This window comes from Lissotriton vulgaris, chromosome 3_1, assembly GCF_964263255.1.
Source record: "Lissotriton vulgaris chromosome 3_1, aLisVul1.2, whole genome shotgun sequence".
In the NCBI taxonomy this organism is placed as follows: Eukaryota; Metazoa; Chordata; class Amphibia; order Caudata; family Salamandridae; genus Lissotriton; species Lissotriton vulgaris.
This window is the reverse complement of record NC_141689.1, coordinates 704,074,482-704,092,447: the sequence shown is the minus strand read 5'-3', so window position 1 is coordinate 704,092,447 and position 17,966 is coordinate 704,074,482.

The following is a 17,966-nucleotide window of genomic DNA, read 5'->3' as shown; positions in this document are numbered from 1 at the left end:
CCTTTCCGACCTCTCATGCCTCTTACCTGAGGATCTTCATCCCGAAGACCGACGCCGACTCTCGGAGCTACGAGGGCTCCGACCCCGTGACCGGTCCCCCGACCTCCTGTGGGACCGGGACCTCAAACGGCGCGGGCCGACTGCCGGAGCTCAAGCTGCTTGCAGGACCAGTACCCGCCTAGCCTTGGACATTGAAGACACCGGCGATGGGGGTCGGTAACCGACATCAATCGGCTACACTTGGAGCAAGGTTTGAACCCGGACATCCCTACCGGCACTGTAGGAGTTGAACGACTTGAGAAAAAAACAGATCAAAAGATCAAAATGTTTAGTCAAAAAGTGACTAAGGGGTAGAGCTTCTCCGGATCTGCGCTAGCTGGCGCGGAAAAAAGAAGAACTGACGTCAGCGCGCAAGGGCGGCGTCTAAGTACTCCGACGATGTCATCCGGCGCTAACGACACCGACGACGGGCGCGGAACCGCGGACGTCGCCTACCGACGTGCAGGGGTATTGCTACGCAAAAGTTTTCGGGTCCAGTCTGACGCCTGGGGATATTCTAAGGTAAGGAATCTATCACTAACGTGTCTCTTCCAGATAAGATCAGTTCCTCCTTTCAATTCCCATCCACCGGTTATTAGGAAAGTATGTTCACATTCACTTGTACCAATGAAATAAATGTAATAGTCAAGTTTTAGTCTAAGCAAACAAAGTTTTCCTTTATGATACCAATCCATGGACATTGCAGCGTAAGTCTTGCCTCTCTTATAATGACCCTCTCCAAAAACCCATGGTGCTACATGGGACTTCTCTTCAGCAGCCTTTCCTTGAAAATCCTGTCTTCTATCTTCTACCATATTGATAAATTCTTCCTCTTGAGCCCGCAAACTACATGTAATGTTATTTCTATGAGCGCATACTATATCTAGAGTCTGTGTAATGTGAAGAAATTCTCCCATATATTCTGCTTTTCTATTACTAGATACTTTATTTGTATCTTTTCTAATAGGAATTTCTGAAAACACTAACTCCATATTTGAATAATAAAACTGCAACTTCCCCGTCATGTAAAAAAGACTAGTTAAAACACGGCATGAGACACCATTCGTTAGGTGTAAATCATTGTAAGTAACTCCCTCCGAGACAGACAAAGGTAATTGCATGCACACATAGCAACCTCTCACATCCATTGTCTTCTCTACGTACTCATAGAGGAGTTTTGTAAAGACATTCAATGAGAAACCATTAATCGATTTATCATGATGATAAATACTTTCATCTATCTGTTCTATATTAGTATTAGGTGATTCTTTAGTCACAGCATTCACTCTTTCGCTTATTACATTATTAGTATTATTTTTGTTATTGCTCACCATTAGGACAGGCACAATAACAGTTAATATTATCCACATCAACATTAGTAGTAAGACACTACATAAGCAAGCTTTAATGCACCTCATCAAGAATGCCATCTTGGGGGGGAGAACATGGTGGCCAGTGGTTAGCAGGTCGCTGAGGCTTCGACGGGTCAGGGCAGTTTTTGCTGTAAAAGCATATAATGCTATTCTAAAACCACAATACTAGCTGAAAAAATGGTGCTTAACACCATAGTAATATTGTTCACAGCTAATATTCAACTTTGTTTCAAGAAGAAAAAAAGTGATTCTCACCAGAAAAGAAATGCGGTAAAGCACGGTTGCGGTCGTGGTGAAGACACCAGAGACGAGGGGGTTTCAAGCTCTTCGCTCCCCGGCTCCATGGCGAGTCTTCCGGCATGCTCCTCTGGTTTGGCAGTGGTAGTGGCGGGGTTAATTACTCTTGAGGCGGTGGCCGCTGCGGACGAGCAGCTCTGCGGCACCAGGAGGCGCAAGATGGGCAGGTCGTGTTGTGGTCGCAGGCAGCCCTTGAGGTTAGGCATGGTCAAAGAGCAGCAGCAAGATCCCTTCATAGCAGCAAGGGCAGGGGTAGTACTTGTGTTAAGCTCAAGCTCCCACAATTCAGCAGAACTGCAAGAAGAACGGAGGGAGCAAGTGGAAGACAAGCAGAGTTGCCTGAAGGAGTGGAATCAGAGCTGCAACAAACAGTAAGTGTTGCTCAGGCGTATCTGGGAGGGCAAGGGGTGTCAAAAGGGAGTCCTGTAATAAAAACTTGTGGCAAAGGGGAAACAGTAGGTACTGGGATATTACCGCGTTATGCTTTAAAAAGCACAAGCAGAAAATTATCTTCTGGCACATTCATCAGCTTAAGACAGTTGATTTAGATTTAGATGATTTAGGTCATAAGGAATTCACCCAGTCCAAGAGCCCGGCCAGTACGAACCAAGCCAAGCCAATAAAATCTAAGATTAACAAAAATAAAAAATAAAAAACAACTTCAAAAAATCAACTAAAGGCAAAACTTACAATCTCATAAAAAAATTATTTCAAAGTAGTGCCCAGTACATTGATATTAAAGCCACTAGACTGTATGACGAGTAACAAAGAGAGCAGCCCAGGGGTGTCACTTCAATACAGGGAAGGCATATTAAGCCCTAATAGGTTCCAATTACTCACAGGAGAGTCAGAAGAAGGGGGACTAGAAGATGCCCGATGAAGATGATCATTTACCAGACTTGGTCACCCAGACCACAGATGGGATCTCCCCAAAGGCAAACCAAATTATGTTAAAGGAGGTTGAGAATGCTGTAACATCAAGAGAGAGCTGAAAGGATTTGCAAAAACCTCTGTCAGTCCCAGATCTTTTACAGACTTTAACAGAGGAGACGAGGAGTAGGTTCCTGGCTTCAGAATCAAAATCAAGCTGAAATCAAGATTTTTTGTGAGAAAATGGAAGACAAGCTCGACTCACTGACAGCTAGAGCCACAGCTTTGGAATCTACAGTGGCGGAGCTGACACCAAAAACTGAGGAAAATGTAAAAGAACTCACTAGAATAAAAGAACGTGAAATTAGTTTATAGGGGAAGCTAGAGTCTATTGAGAATTCTCAGAGAAGGAACAATCTCTGGTTGCTCAAAGTGCCCGAGAGAGCAGAGGGTAATAACATCGAAGAGTTTGTGGTAAAACTGATTAAACAATCTACCCAAATTGACTGTTCAGAACAAGCCCTTCTGGCTGATATCCAGAGGGTGCACAGAGATCCGTTTAGATTAAGTCCAAACAAAACTAGACCTAGAAAAATCCTGGTTCACTTCGTTTTTTTTGTTTTTTTTTTTAAACCTTTATTTTGTAAAAAGGGAATACAGTTACAGACCTACAACCATGGAGGCTGGTCAGTAGTACGCAATACCAGTAGTACAATAATACACAGCTCATCAGCCAACAACCCAAGGGCCCGGCAGCGAAAAGGCACGATATAATGGAGAACTTGTGGCAATAAGAGGATAAATAAAAGGTTTCACATTTTATATTTTATAAATAACAAAAAATGAAACACAAAAAAGAGTCGAGGCGATACCATGCAATGTAATGACTGTCTCATACGGCAGGGGGAGACAAACGATTAATGAGTATTGCTATGAAGGAGGAGAGATCCTGGAGAAGGGGGGGGGCGCGAGAGCAAAACAATACATCACATACAACGGGAAGCTAAGGAACCAGAACGCACAGTCAAGGGAATTGAGGAATGTCGGGAGGTTCAGTAAAGGGGGGAGTGCAGATCTCTCCTCGGTATGAATTCCATTGACCCCATATCATTCCCCATTTCTTGGGCCTACCACGGGCGATATATACGATTTTCTCTCTAAACATGCACCAGTCCATGTTTTCTTTCCAAGTTAAGACTGATGGTGCCCTCTGAGATCCCCACAATTGAGCAATGTCTCTTTTCGCAATCATGTTGACCAGTGTGACCCATTGAGTCTGAGCAACAATGCAATCATTCAGCTCCCAAATGTTTAACAAGAAGCGTCTGGCCTCAGGCAATAACTCAACACCCGTCACTTCACCCATCATCGCATGCACTCGATTCCAGAAAACCACTACCTCCGGACATTCCCATATAATGTGAAGGAAGGTAGCAAGCATACCACAACCACGCCTACACAGCCCATCCGCAGAATAACCCATATGTATCAAACGTGGACCCGTGACATAGACACGGTGCAGAATCTTCAGTTGCACCAGTTGGAGACGCGCCGGAATTGCGACCTCTTTAGGGGAGGATATCGCAGCCTGCCAGTCTTCATCGTCCAATTACAGTCCATCGCCAGTCCAGGCACCCCGAAGCTGCACAAGGAGGTCCGAACGGTCATTGATGAGTTTTTTATAGATGAGAGAGATAGTGCTATCAGGGACGTACCCGTCAAGCACTCTATCTTCCAGGGGAGAAGACTCCGGGATCGTAGCACCAGCTGGGAAAACCAACTCAAGTGCGTGGCGGACTTGGAGATATCGGAAAAATTCCCTGTCACTCAATTTATATTCCTGTTTAAGTTCATCAAAAGTCTTAACTCTGTTCTTGGCCCAGAGATCGCCCACTTTACTGATGCCAATAAGGTCCCATCTATCGAATCCCTTCGTCGTCCATAGACCACCCAGTCTCTCCGCAGCATATAGGGGGGGTCGCTCTAGTCAGCCTGTCCGCCCACCCCGTAGCCGTAGTTGCACTACCCCATACTCGTACCGCCACCCCAGTGGGGCCCGTCAGGTTCTTCCAGGCAGCTCTAGAATAGAGCGCTCTTTATAGTCGCCCCCGGGCAGCTGCCATATATCCATCTCGAATGCGGGATTCGGAACAGGACCATACATGGCATGGTTAACAGCGCTCAGTTGGGATGCCCAGTAATAGCGTTTAATATCAGGCAACACTATACCACCGTGGTACCAGGGCAAAGTCAATTTTGCCAATGCTATGCGAGGTCGCCCGCCCCACACCAGCTTCCTCTGGAGGCCCTCAATTTCATGGAAATAGCTAGCCGGCACCAAATCAAGTGTGTGTTGGATGGCATACAAGAATCGGGGGAGAGACATCATCTTGAACAGGGCCACTCTTCCCAAGGGGGACAACGGCAAGCCACACCACGCCGCAACATCCAACCTAAGCCGGGCAAGCGGAGGTAATAAATTCCGCTCGTAGCGCACTGTGGGGTCCAATGAAATGTAGATCCCCAAGAACTTAAAGCCAACTCTAGAAATTGGTATCTGGCAAACACGAGCCAGAGAAGGTAATTCTACTGTGAGAGGGTAGATACAGGACTTGGCCCAATTGATGACTAAACCGGAATTTTTACCAAAGGAACTCAAGACGTCAAATAGGACACCCAGTGACTTATGGGGAGAGGTAAGGTACAACAATATGTCGTCGGCGTATAGTGATATACGATCCTCAAAGTCAGGGGACCATCGAATGCCCTTGAGCGGAGGTTCCCAGCGGAGCCACGCGGCAAGGGGTTCAAGGGCAAGCGCAAAAAGAAGTGGCAACAAAGGGCACCCCTGCCTCGTGCCGTGTCCGAGAACAAAGGGTTCCGAGGCCCTGCCGTTAACCACCACCTGAGTATCAGGATTGGCTGTAGCTCAAGAATAATAAAATAGCCACTAACCTTATTCCAAAAGCCAAGCGGAGACGATGAGTGATGTAAGCCCCCTAGTCCCCCGAAACATGACCCCCCACAGAGGCTAGATAAATACCTCTGCGTGAATTTGTGCCCCCAAGGAAAAGGGGAAGGGGAGAAAATAAGAAAGTAGCTGTGGTTTCGGTGTATCCTTCGTGCTCCTGACCAGCCATCAGAAAAGAACCCCAAGGTTGTGCACACTACAGAAGGAGGACAGAGAATGTGTATCAGTAATGCATATAGAATAACTACACTCATATATTTTCTGTGTTCTTCTTCCTACTCACCCTGAACTCACAAACTGTCTCTTTCATAATAGTCTCTGTTCTCTATATATATATATATTCAGAAGCAGAGTGATTCCAACAATGAACAGTCTTAATTCTGCAGACTAGGCGAACAGCATTCTTTTCTTCTTTAATGGTATTTCTGCATACCACACTAAACAAATCTCGGCGTTGCTGAAGCTTTTTTCATTTGTACACGAACTTCGTCTTTGTCAGGCACAGTCTACTAAAGATAAACAAAAAAGGCCAGCCATGAGGAAATTAGACTTTCAATTCTGAATAGACTTACCACTAAGAAAAGCGTTAGAACCGAAGGCGTCTTAGCTTCAGGCGCACCTCGGAAACAAACACCTTCACTAATATCTTGCATGCCCTTTTAAACGCGTCTTTTGCGTTTAAAGTACAGCGGCTACTCGGGACCTATTTCAGTTTAATTAACTATGCACACAGGATTGCTATCCTCGTATAGCTTCCTTTCTTCCACGAATACCTGGCAATACACAGGACTTTTGAAGTTCTCCAGGAAACAAAGTTCGATGAATTCACACGCTGGAATACTGCTTTTCTTCAAGCTGAACTCCGGCGGGGAGCACCATCCGCCATTCCAATACCTCGAGGGAAAATTGACAAGCACTCTCCTGTTCTCTGGGCGGCCCTTAAGTGTGCACCGCCTTCATTCTTCGCCAGTGTCAAGCCTAGGGATGCTGGGACATGTAGTTTTATGCATTTGTTCCCCAATATTGCGTTTTTTACTGCATAACAGTGACGATGTTTCTTACAGCGCCAGGAAATTGCTACAGAACCCCCTCTCGAGGACTGCCGACCCGGCGGTCGACCTGGTTTGCCTGGATGCATAGCATGAAAGCGGTCCACCAACTCAGGACAATGCAAGTTACCCACAGGTTCCCATGTCCTTTCCTCAGGCCCATATCCCTTCCATTCCACCAGATACTGAACTCTACCCCTCAACATACAGGAATCAAGGATAGACTGAACCTCATATTCCTCTTCACCATCAATTTCAATTGGAAGAGGTTTCTCCTGTAGTCTCATACCAGGGAGACAGGGTTGGAGAAGAGAAACATGAAACACAGGATGAATTTGCCAAGACGCCGGAAGGGAAAGCTTCATTGCCACAGAGTTAATGACCTCCACTATACTGTAGGGACCCACATATTTAGGTTTTAGTTTGGATACCCCTTTGATATGGAGATGTTTTGTGGAGAGCCAAACCTTATCCCCCACCCTGTAGGCTGGTTCCTCTGTTCTGTGCCTATCGGCGAAATGTTTCTGAGATGTTTGTGCGGCTGCCAAACTACGCTTGGGTGCAATCAGTACTGCCCTTAGATGTGCGTGATGTTCATGTATGCTAGGCACAGGGGAACGAACAGGCATATCAAAGGGTAGTGAGTTGGGGTGGTAACCGTGTAAACAGAAAAAAGGGGAGCAACCCAATGTGGAATGTTGGGCATTATTGTAGGCAAATTCGGCCATCCATATCAACGTAGTCCACTCAAATCCATTTTGCTGAGTAAAACACCTAAGGTACTGTTCCAGCGTCTGGTTCAGGCGTTCTGTTTTACCATCTGTCTGAGGGTGGTAGCTTGTGGACAGACGGGCATCAATATCCAAGGTTTTGGAAAGAGCCCTCCAAAACCGCGACGTGAACTGGGACCCCCGATCCGTAATCTGCACACAAGGAATACCATGAGCTCTCACTATGTGTTGAAGGAAGATTGCCGCTAGTTCTGCTGAAGTCGGTAAGCCAATCAAGGGAATGAAATGCCCCATTTTCGTCAAATGGTCAACCACAACGAGGATCACTGTTTTTCCATCACAGGGTGGCATTTCAACTATAAAGTCCATGGACAATGTGTGCCAAGGTTGAGGAGGGATAGATAATGGTCTGAGGAGTCCAACAGGTTTTATGTGGAGAGATTTTCCTTGCACACAAATAGCACAATTCTTAATGTACAGCAGAACATCTTCACGGAGTTGAGGCCACCAAAAAGAACGCTCCATACTGGCAATAGTTTTATAGATTCTGAGATGTCCACCCAAGGGGGAATCATGGGTCCAAGCCGTACCTGTTGCCGAAGAGTATCAGTCGGAACGTAAATGGCAGTGCGATGATATGCAAGGTTGTCTTTTTCTGAACGATGTTCTGGATCCTCCTGTACCCATTCAAGGACATCCATCTCTGCCACAGCAACTAGTACGTCTTCCAGAAATTCATGTGAAGATAACAAGGCCACTGACAGCGAAGGCTCCTCCACTTCAGTTAGTATTAAGGGAGGTTCCGAGTCTTTGATCTCTCTCTGTTCTCCTGTTTCACCAATACGGGAGAGAGCATCCGCCTTCCCATTTTTGGGGTCCTGGTTTGTACTTAATTACAAAGTCAAAATCGGAAAAAAACAGGGTCCACCTTAATTGCCGGGGAGTAAGGTCCTTGGCTGTTTTCAGAAACAACAAATTCCTGTGGTCAGTATATATTTCAACGGTATGCACAGCTCCCAAGAGGTAATGACGCCATTCCTCACAAGCTCTCTTTATGGCCAAGAGTTCCTTGTCGGAAACGGAATAGTTGGCCTCACAAGGAGTGAGTTTCTTTGAGAAAAAGGCAACCGGATGTAATTGACCTGACACAGGATGGCGTTGTGACAGAACCCCTCCAACTGCATATTGAGATGCATCGGTTTCCAGTACAAAGGGGATCTGGGAATCAGGATGACGGAGAATAGGTGCCTGTGTGAATCGTTCTTTGAGATGCCTGAACGACTTGTCTGCCTCCTCACTCCAGACAAAAGGAACGTTCTTTTGCAAAAGACAAGAGATGGGATGTATGATCTTTGAAAAATCCTTAATGAATCTTCGGTAATAATTGGAAAAACCGAGGAAGATCTGTACCGCTTTGACATTCTGGGGGGTACACCACTCTGTTATGGCTTCAACTTTACTACTATCCATCTGGCAGCCTTGGGCGTTAATCACATAGCCAAGAAATGACACCTCCTGCGCATGAAATAAGCACTTCTCTAGTTTTGCGTATAGCGTATATTGCTGCAATCTTCCAAGCACGGTTTTGGCATGTTTTACATGCTCTGCCAGAGTTGATGAATAAACCAAAATGTCGTCGATATATACGACACAGAAGGTTTCCAGACATCCCCGCAGCACCTCGTCCATAAAATACTGAAAAGCGGCAGGGGCATTGCAAAGCCCAAAGGGCATCACCCGATACTCGAACAGCCCAAACTTGGTCCGAAACGCCGTTTTCCACTCATCCCCTCTTTTAACCCGTACCAGATGGTAGGCTCCACGAAGGTCAAGCTTGGTAAAATATCGGGCTCCCTTCAGTTGATCAATGAGCACCGGGATTAAGGGGAGAGGATACCGGTTCTTTATGGTCACGCGATTGATGGCTCTATAATCGATGCAGGGTCTCAATTCTGCACAATCCTTCTTCGGAATAAAGAACATGGGCGAGGAAGCTGGAGAGGTCGAATGTCGAATAAAACCTGTGGAAAGGTTTTCCTCAATATAATTCTTCAAATACTCTGTTTCCTTTTCAGCCAGAGCATAGACCCTGCTGCACGGAATATCAGCCCTAGGCTCCAGTTCTATCCGGCAGTCATATACCCGATGCGGAGGCAAACGGGTAGCCTTTTGTTTATCAAACACAGGAGCAAATTCACTGTACTCCGCAGGAAGGATGGTGGCACAACAATACCGCTCCGGAGAACAGGATGAAGCCAGACATACGGAAGGATTGATACCAGTGGAGCTGGTACTAAACGAGTCTTGAATGCAATGCTCTTTGCAATATTCCGAGGACAATGTAATGGTGCGAGCTGCCCAGCTGACCTGAGGATCATGAAGCGTCAATCAAGGCATGCCCAGGATGAGTCGAAACTGAGGGGCATCAAAACCATCAAACTGAATATATTCTTGATGGTTTACACTGGTCTGCATTAACAAAGAACGAGTATGATATGACACAACTGAAGACAAAACTGTTCCATCCACTGCCTTGACCAACTCAGGCTTTTCCTTCTTTATGCAAATGATCCCGATCTTCATTGCGTATTCTTGGTCGATGTAATTACCAGTTGCCCCAGAATCCAACAAGGCATCAATATTCAAGGAATCGTGAGGAGTGATCCAAAGCTTGACCTTCAAGTTCATATGGGCCACAGCTGGATGCAAGGTATTAGCAGGTACTGGTGAGATCGTTGGAGAGGGGGAACCCAAGGCAGAGATCTCTTCCTGATTTGGGTTCGTCAGTTTTCCGCCGGCTCACGTGCTTGGATACTGGCTTGGACACGGGGAACAAAGGATTTTCCAGGTACTTCATTACGGGCTCTACAACCCTTAATAAAGTGACCCCCTTTTCCACAATACATGCATTGTTTCAGTCTTCGTCTTTTGTCTCTTTCTTCCTGTGAAAGGGGACCCCGAATACCTCCTATCTGCATAGGTTCAGCACCTTCAGTTACCTTAGGATGTTCCTCAGCAGGGCTCCTGACTCGGGGAAAAAAGTATCGCCCACCCCCCTCTATTTCTGTCCCCTTTTCGTTCTAAGAGACGATGATCCAACTGAACAGTTAGGTCTATCAATTCTTCACAGGTATTGGGAAGTTGGACTACTTGAGACAGGACGTCCTTTAATTCCCCCCTTAATCCTTGATAGAACAAGGAAATCCTTTTAGCAGGAGGCCATTCGGTTTCTACCACTAACCTATTAAAGGTGGTAATATATGATAGAAGATCTTGTGTTCCCTGCCGCAGTGTAATCAACTCTCTGTATAAGGTCAACATGTGGGATTTCCTATCGAAAAGTTTTCGTAGCTCCAAACAGAAATCAGGAAAACTACGCAATACTGGATCGTTTCTTTCTAGTAAGGGTATCGTCCAACTAGCAGCGTTCCCTTCCATATAGGACATCATAAAGGCAGTCTTGGCAGAATCATCCTGGAATACCCCGGGTTTACATAAATAATGTAACCTACACTGATTCAGGAAGGTTTCGAATTTACGTGCATCCCCAAAGAACCGTTCAGGAGGAGCCAATGGTATTTCCATGTTCTGAATTATATGTACCGTCTGAGCAGGGTCAGTGGGAGAGGTTGTTGCTGGTTGGGTTACATAGAACCCACCCCCTTCTGCACCTAACGGGGTAGTGTATGATGTGGATACCGGAGGAGGCAACGTAGCAGGCTTTATATAGGGAACGCCTCCAGTACTTACTCGGGAAAGGCCTGCTACCTCCCTCCGAAGAATGCCTACTTCTTTATACAAGGCCTGGTTCTCTGATCTGGAAGTAGTTATTTCCAGCTGTAAGGCTGCTAAGCTTTCCACCACAGAGGTCAATACTGTCTCGACCTCCATCGTCCAGGCCGGCTATATATACTTGGGCCTGTCAATCTATCAGGATTGGCTGTAGCTCAAGAATAATAAAATAACCACTAACCTTATTCCAAAAGCCAAGCGGAGACGATGAGTGATGTAAGCCCCCTAGTCCCCCGAAACATGACCCCCCACAGAGGCTAGATAAATACCTCTGCGTGAATTCGTGCCCCCAGGGAAAAAGGGAAGGGGAGAAAATAAGAAAGTAGCTGTGGTTTCGGTGTATCCTTCGTGCTCCTGACCAGCCGTCAGCAAAGAACCCGAAGGTTGTGCACACTACAGAAGGAGGACAGAGAATGTGTATCAGTAATGCATATAGAATAACTACACTCATATATTTTCTGTGTTCATCTTCCTACTCACCCTGAACTCACAAACTGTCTCTTTCATAATAGCCTCTGTTCTCTATATATATATATTCAGAAGCAGAATGATTCCAACAATGAACAGTCTTAATTCTGCAGACTAGGCGAACAGCATTCTTTTCTTCTTTAATGGTATTTCTGCATACCACACTAAACAAATCTCGGCGTTGCTGAAGCTTTTTTCATTTGTACACGAACTTCGTCTTTGTCAGGCACAGTCTACTAAAGATAAACAAAAAAGGCCAGCCACGGGGAAATTAGACTTTCAATTCTGAATAGACTTACCACTAAGAAAAGCGTTAGAACCGAAGGCGTCTTAGCTTCAGGCGCACCTCGGAAACAAACACCTTCACTAATATCTCGCATGCCCTTTTAAACGTGTCTTTTGCGTTTAAAGTACAGCGGCTACTCGGGACCTATTTCAGTTTAATTAACTATGCACACAGGATTATTATCCTCGTATAGCTTCCTTTCTTCCACGAATACCTGGCAATACACAAGACTTTTGAAGTTCTCCAGGAAACAAAGTTCGATGAATTCACACGCTGGAATACTGCTTTTCTTCTTTTCTTCAAGCTGAACTCCGGCGGGGAGCACCATCCGCCATTCCAATACCTCGAGGGAAAATTGACAAGCACTCTCCTGTTCTCTGGGCGGCCCTTAAGTGTGCACCGCCTTCATTCTTCGCCAGTGTCAAGCCTAGGGATGCTGGGACATGTAGTTTTATGCATTTGTTCCCCAATATTGCGTTTTTTACTGCATAACAGTGACGATGTTTCTTACAGCGCCAGGAAATCGCTACACTGAGCCAGCGGTTGCTCATACAGAAGTCTGACCCACCCGATGAACTTAGGGCCAAAACCAAACTTAGCAAGAGCTGCCCACAGATATGGCCATTCCACCGTGTCGAAGGCCATTGAGGCATCAAGTGAAACCAAGATGGCCGGCTCATCAAGAGACGCCGCCCTTGCTAAGACGCCATGAAGACGGCGAAGATTGAGCGTGGTGTTTCGATGGGGGATGAAGCCAGATTGGTCCGGGTGTATCAAGTCACTGATCACCGTAATCAGCCGGTTTGCCAAAAGCTTTGCTAGGATCTTGGGTTCCACATTTAAAAGCGAGATCGGCCGATACGACGAACAGTGTTCACGGGGCTTGCCATCTTTATGGATGACCACAATGGACGCCAGTCTCTGGTCCCGGGGAAGGGACCCGAGATCTCGCGATGCCGAAAACATCCGGCGAAGATGCAGCACCATTTTGTTAGGGCACAGCTTGTTCAGCTCGACTGGTATGCCATTCGGACCTGAGGCCTTCCCCGAGCTAAGTGAGCGGATAGCGAGCGCTACTTCATCGGTGGAGAATTCCGCCTCCATAAGCTCCTTGTCCGATTCCGACAGGCTAGGCAACGCAATATCCCGAAGCAACAAGTGCGAGTCTTCCTCCGGCCTATCAGAGACCGGTGCATAAACCTTCTGAAAATGCTGGGCAAAGACCTCAACTATCTCAACCGGGTCCACCACTCGCGTACCATCCACTTTTTCAGCAACAGGCACCAACCGATTAAATCTATCTCTTTTGTCTAGCCAAGCAATCAACTTTCCCGCTTTGTCACCAACATCATACAAACACCCCTGTTGCTCACGATTCATTGCCTTGGCCGCGTCAGTCACCAGAGCTCTATATTCAAACTCTTTAAGGGCCAAAGAATGTAGTCCCTCAGGTGTAGCCCAGCCTCCATCTGTTCCTCCAACCCAGTGATTTCATTTTCCAAGCCCACCACTTCCGCATTTTTGCGCTTCCTCTCACTAGCAATCAAGGATAGAGTTTGACCACGGATCACAGTTTTATAAGCCTCCCACAAAGAGACAGGGGAGGACACCGATCCCTCATTCTCAGCAAAGTAGTAATCCATACACTTAACCACCTCCGTTCTAATTTTGGGGTTACGAAGGTGCCAGGGGTTGATCGGGGCAATCCGACCCCGGCCCCCAGCAGTACGTCAATAGTGAGCCAGAGTGGGGAGTGGTCTGAGATCCCCCTAGCTAAATGCTGATTTCCCTTACAGAGACCATCTGCACCGCTGGTATGAGGATATAATCGAGTCTCAAGAGACTCCCATGAGCTCCCGAGTAGAAGGTATACTGGAGCTGCCCAGGGTGCAGTTGCCTCCCACAATCCGCTAGACCCAACATGTCTAAAAAATTCCCCAGCCATAGCTGCGATGCGGGGAGGAGTCTGGGGGGGCTACGATCTTCATCCCCACTGACAACTGAATTAAAATCGCTACCCACGACCAACATGCCGTTGGACCACCCTACCCAAATCAGTAAATGTGGTGGACTGTAGACCGGGCGGAACATACACAGACAAAATGGAGATTGTCTTCCCCTCCCACCGACCCGTAATAGCCGCATAGCGGCCTCTATCATCCAGCACCGTGTTATCTATCTCCAGGGGGAGGGAGTTCCTGACTAGGACGCCCGCCCCCCTCGACCCAGTGGTAAATCCAGAATGGGCCACCAGACGGTAGCCCCGTCTATTCAGTGCATGGCACGTATTTCCTACTAAATGTATCTCCTGGAGTAAAACCACATCTGGGGAGCATCGCTTCAAGTATTGCAAAACTATCCCCCGTTTTATCCTATCACCAAGACCGTTGACGTTCCAGCTCAGCACCATCAGCCCCCTACCCCCATCCCAGAAATGAACACTCTGCCCCTCCGCCACGAAACAGGCACATAGGATAAAATGTGGAACAACGCGCAGCCTCGATACAAACAAGAAAGAAAAGTACCCCCCCACCACCCCCAAATAGAACCCTCAAAAACCCACACCCCCACGCTGCACCCCTGCAGTAGACCAAAAAGCCACTCCAACTTGCAGTGTGCCTGTCGCCCCATTAAACTAACCTACAAGAAGAGAGAAAAAAGTCCCCAGAGGAGGAAGAGTCCAGATTCCCCCCACCCCCGGGTATCCACACTATATGGACATAACAGTCACAGAGCCACTGCCATAAGTCCATAAAATTGGCTCGCCGGCGCAGACTCACTACTCCTGTTCTTCCAAGCCGCCTTCGGCGCCCCTCGAACTCTCTGGGCTGGTACGGTGTGTCGGCAGAGTGTCTAACCAGTCACTGGCCACCTCGGGCGGTCAAAAAAGAGCGCACGTTCTTCATATTCAATCCTCAGGTGGGCCGGAAAAAGCATGGCGTACTTCAGTCCCATGTCCCTGAGTCGCCTTTTCACCCCCGTAAAGCCCATACGTTGTGTCTGCACCGCCTGTGTGAAGTCCGGATAAAAACTGATCGATGCATCCTCAAATTTAGTGGGACCATTGGTAAGTGAGGCTTGCAGGATAGCGTCTCTGGCCCGGAAATTAAAAATCCTGACTATTATAGGCCTCGGAGCGGCCCCCAGCTTGGGCTTCCCACCGGGGACTCTATGAGCACGCTCCACCGTGAAAAAGTTACTGAGGCCTTTTGGTGCCAAGTGTTTTAAAACGAGGTCTTCCACCAGAAGGTCTGTAGACAAGTCTGCGGAGTTCTCCGGAACACCTACGATGCGGACGTTGTTGCGTCTGGCCCGGCTCTCGAAATAATCCAGCCGACGGGCAAACAAGTCATTGGACGTTCGGAGATTACGGACTTCGGTCTGGAGATCCGAGACATCCGTGGTCAGGCTCGCGGTCTTGATGTCCAGGGACTTGACCCGCTCATTGGTTTTCCCCAAGTCCGTCCTGATAAGATTGACTTCGATCGCCACCGTGTCTATCTTAGCTGCCAGGGTTTCATACTGCTGGCCCATAGTTGTCCGAACACTTGCAATGGCGCCCATAACATCCTTCAAAGTCGGCTCCTCAGTTGCAGGAGGACCATCACCAGTCTCCTCAAAGACCTTGCTCGCTCCGCCAGGGAATCCTTTCGGGCGGGTAAAGCGATCTATGGTCTGGGATTGGGCAACCCCTCCTCGGTATGAGCCTCTGGTGGCACGCTTCTCGGTGTCCGCCTTGCCCGCCATGATCCCTTTGGGATCTGGTCAGAATGATTCCCCTCGCGGCAAGGCTGTAGAGGCGCGAGGGCGAGGATCGAAAGCAAGCGTAGGACTGGCAGCAGAATCAGGTCAGCCGTGCCGATCGGCAGCAAGTCGCCGTCAACAATGACCAAGAGCGAAATCGAAAGTACCACAGGGGAAGTGGACGTGTCCCACCAACCGTTGTTGTTCAATTGCCATCTGGGTACCTCGGGGACTCAAGCCCGTGGATGGTCTTCGGTATAGGCCGCAAGTTTCAAAGTGCAGTAAGTCCGGTTCCCGGTGGCCAAATCGATTTTTGAAAAAAAGTTTTTGTATCAGCAGGGCATGAGCAAAAAGTACCCGTCGTCCAAATCAGGATACTTTGCAGGATAGATGCGGGAGGCGGAAAGGGTTTCGGGAGCCCTGTGCTCACGCGTCCATCTTGGATACGCGCGAAGCTCCTGGCTGGTTCACTTCTTAACCTACAATCTAAAAGACGAAATACTGAATAAAGCTCTCAAGTTGAACGTACTAAGTGCAGAAGGGATAGCTTTCCAAATTCGGTCGGATGTTTAATCAATAACAGCTTCTAAACAATGGGAGTTAGGCAAATTATTATATCCCTTCAGGCAGCTTGGTGCAACAGCACAGCTCAAATTTCCTGCCACATTAAAGGTGATGTTCAACAAAAAAAATGGAGGTATTCAGGCGGGTGGAAGAGGCGGAAAATTTCCTCCAGTCTATTTCGGGGCAGGCTAGTGGAGCAGCAGTTCGCTAGTACAACTTGCCTTTCCCCTATTTTTAGAATTAGGAGAGGATCCTCTAATTAGTAACAGTAAGCATCAGTTAACGGCTAAATCAAAGAGCTATAGATATCTGAACCGTCCTGGGCACCGAGAGGGAAGCCTCAAAGGCCAGGGTAGGGTCATAAGAGAGAGTGGGGATTCTCCAGGGGAGCACAAGGGTGGGTGGGGGGGGGGCGTAATGCTCACTGGGTGGGGAGCATAGGGAAAAAATAAGAAAAAATTGTCCGATTCGCCAAAATAGACCCTATGAGCAATTTATTACTCATACAATGAGAAATGACACAAACTGCAGTTGATCAAGCACTATATCTGAGGGCTCTGTCATGGAATTTAAAGGGGTTGAGGGTAAAATATAGGATGGAGAGGATTTTCCAATACTTAAAAAACACTCCTGAACAAATTTTTATTCTCCAGGAAACACACTTAACAGAGAAGGAGACGAGGAGTCTGTGTAAAACGAAAAGCACCACACAACAGATAACAACAAAGGGAGTGGCTATAGTCATTAAAAAAATCTGCTTTATCAGTGGAAGGCTCTAAAGTTGATAAGATGGGTAAATGGGCCATAGTTAACATTAGGTTTCATATGTATAAATTCACAGTAGCAGGTTATTAAGGACCCAACCTGGACGACCCATCCCCGCTAAGGGGGTTATTTGCTGAGCTATTGACCTTCCGTGATCCTCAAATATTTGCAAGTGATTTTAACTTGCTCTTGGAACCTCTAATGGACAGGACTTATAAGAGCAGAACAGTACAAAGCTGTAAAATGAGATCCTCATTAAAAAGCGCAATGAAGCAGTTCGGTTGGATAGATATATGGAAGGACAGGATGGGAAATAGGAGAGGGTACACCTTTCATTAAAAAAAGTATGAACATAAGTCTAGGTTACATTTATTTTGAATTAGTATGGAGCTGAGGAGACGGGTGAAAGATACACAACATTTAGGGGGACAGTAATGTTAGCCTTGAAACTCCCAACTAAATTAATCAGCAGAAAATGGACCCTAGATCGAGCCATCTTGCAGGAGGAAGAAGTAATTGAGCAACTAGCAAAAGAAACAAAGAACTTCTTCCTGATCAATTTGGAGGGCACCTCAATAGAAATGGTATGGGATGCTTATAAAGCTTTGCTGAGAGGCTGTATAACATCAATCCAAATTGCTAGGCAGAGGAAATATAGATCAGAGGTAGAAGAGATAAAGGCCAGGCCAAAATTCAGAAATTAGAGCTTGAGCTTATTCTCCAGGGGGGTAGAGCGGTTGGGGATACATGTGAGAATTTGCAATCTTTTAAAATAGAACTTGCAGGGGTGCTAGATACAAGGCTGAAGAAAAGGTGGGAGGTTTGTAAGTAGGCTCACGTTTAGTATGGGGAAGGCTGTGGAAAGCTCCTAGCCTGGAATACTAAACAGGAATTAGTGAAAGGCAACATAAAAAAGTAGTTTGTGACACCACCGGAAAGCTACTTGAGAGCCCCACAGATATTGAAGAGGCTTTTCAAAATCACTTTGATAAGGTTTACAAAGAAGATCTAATCCGA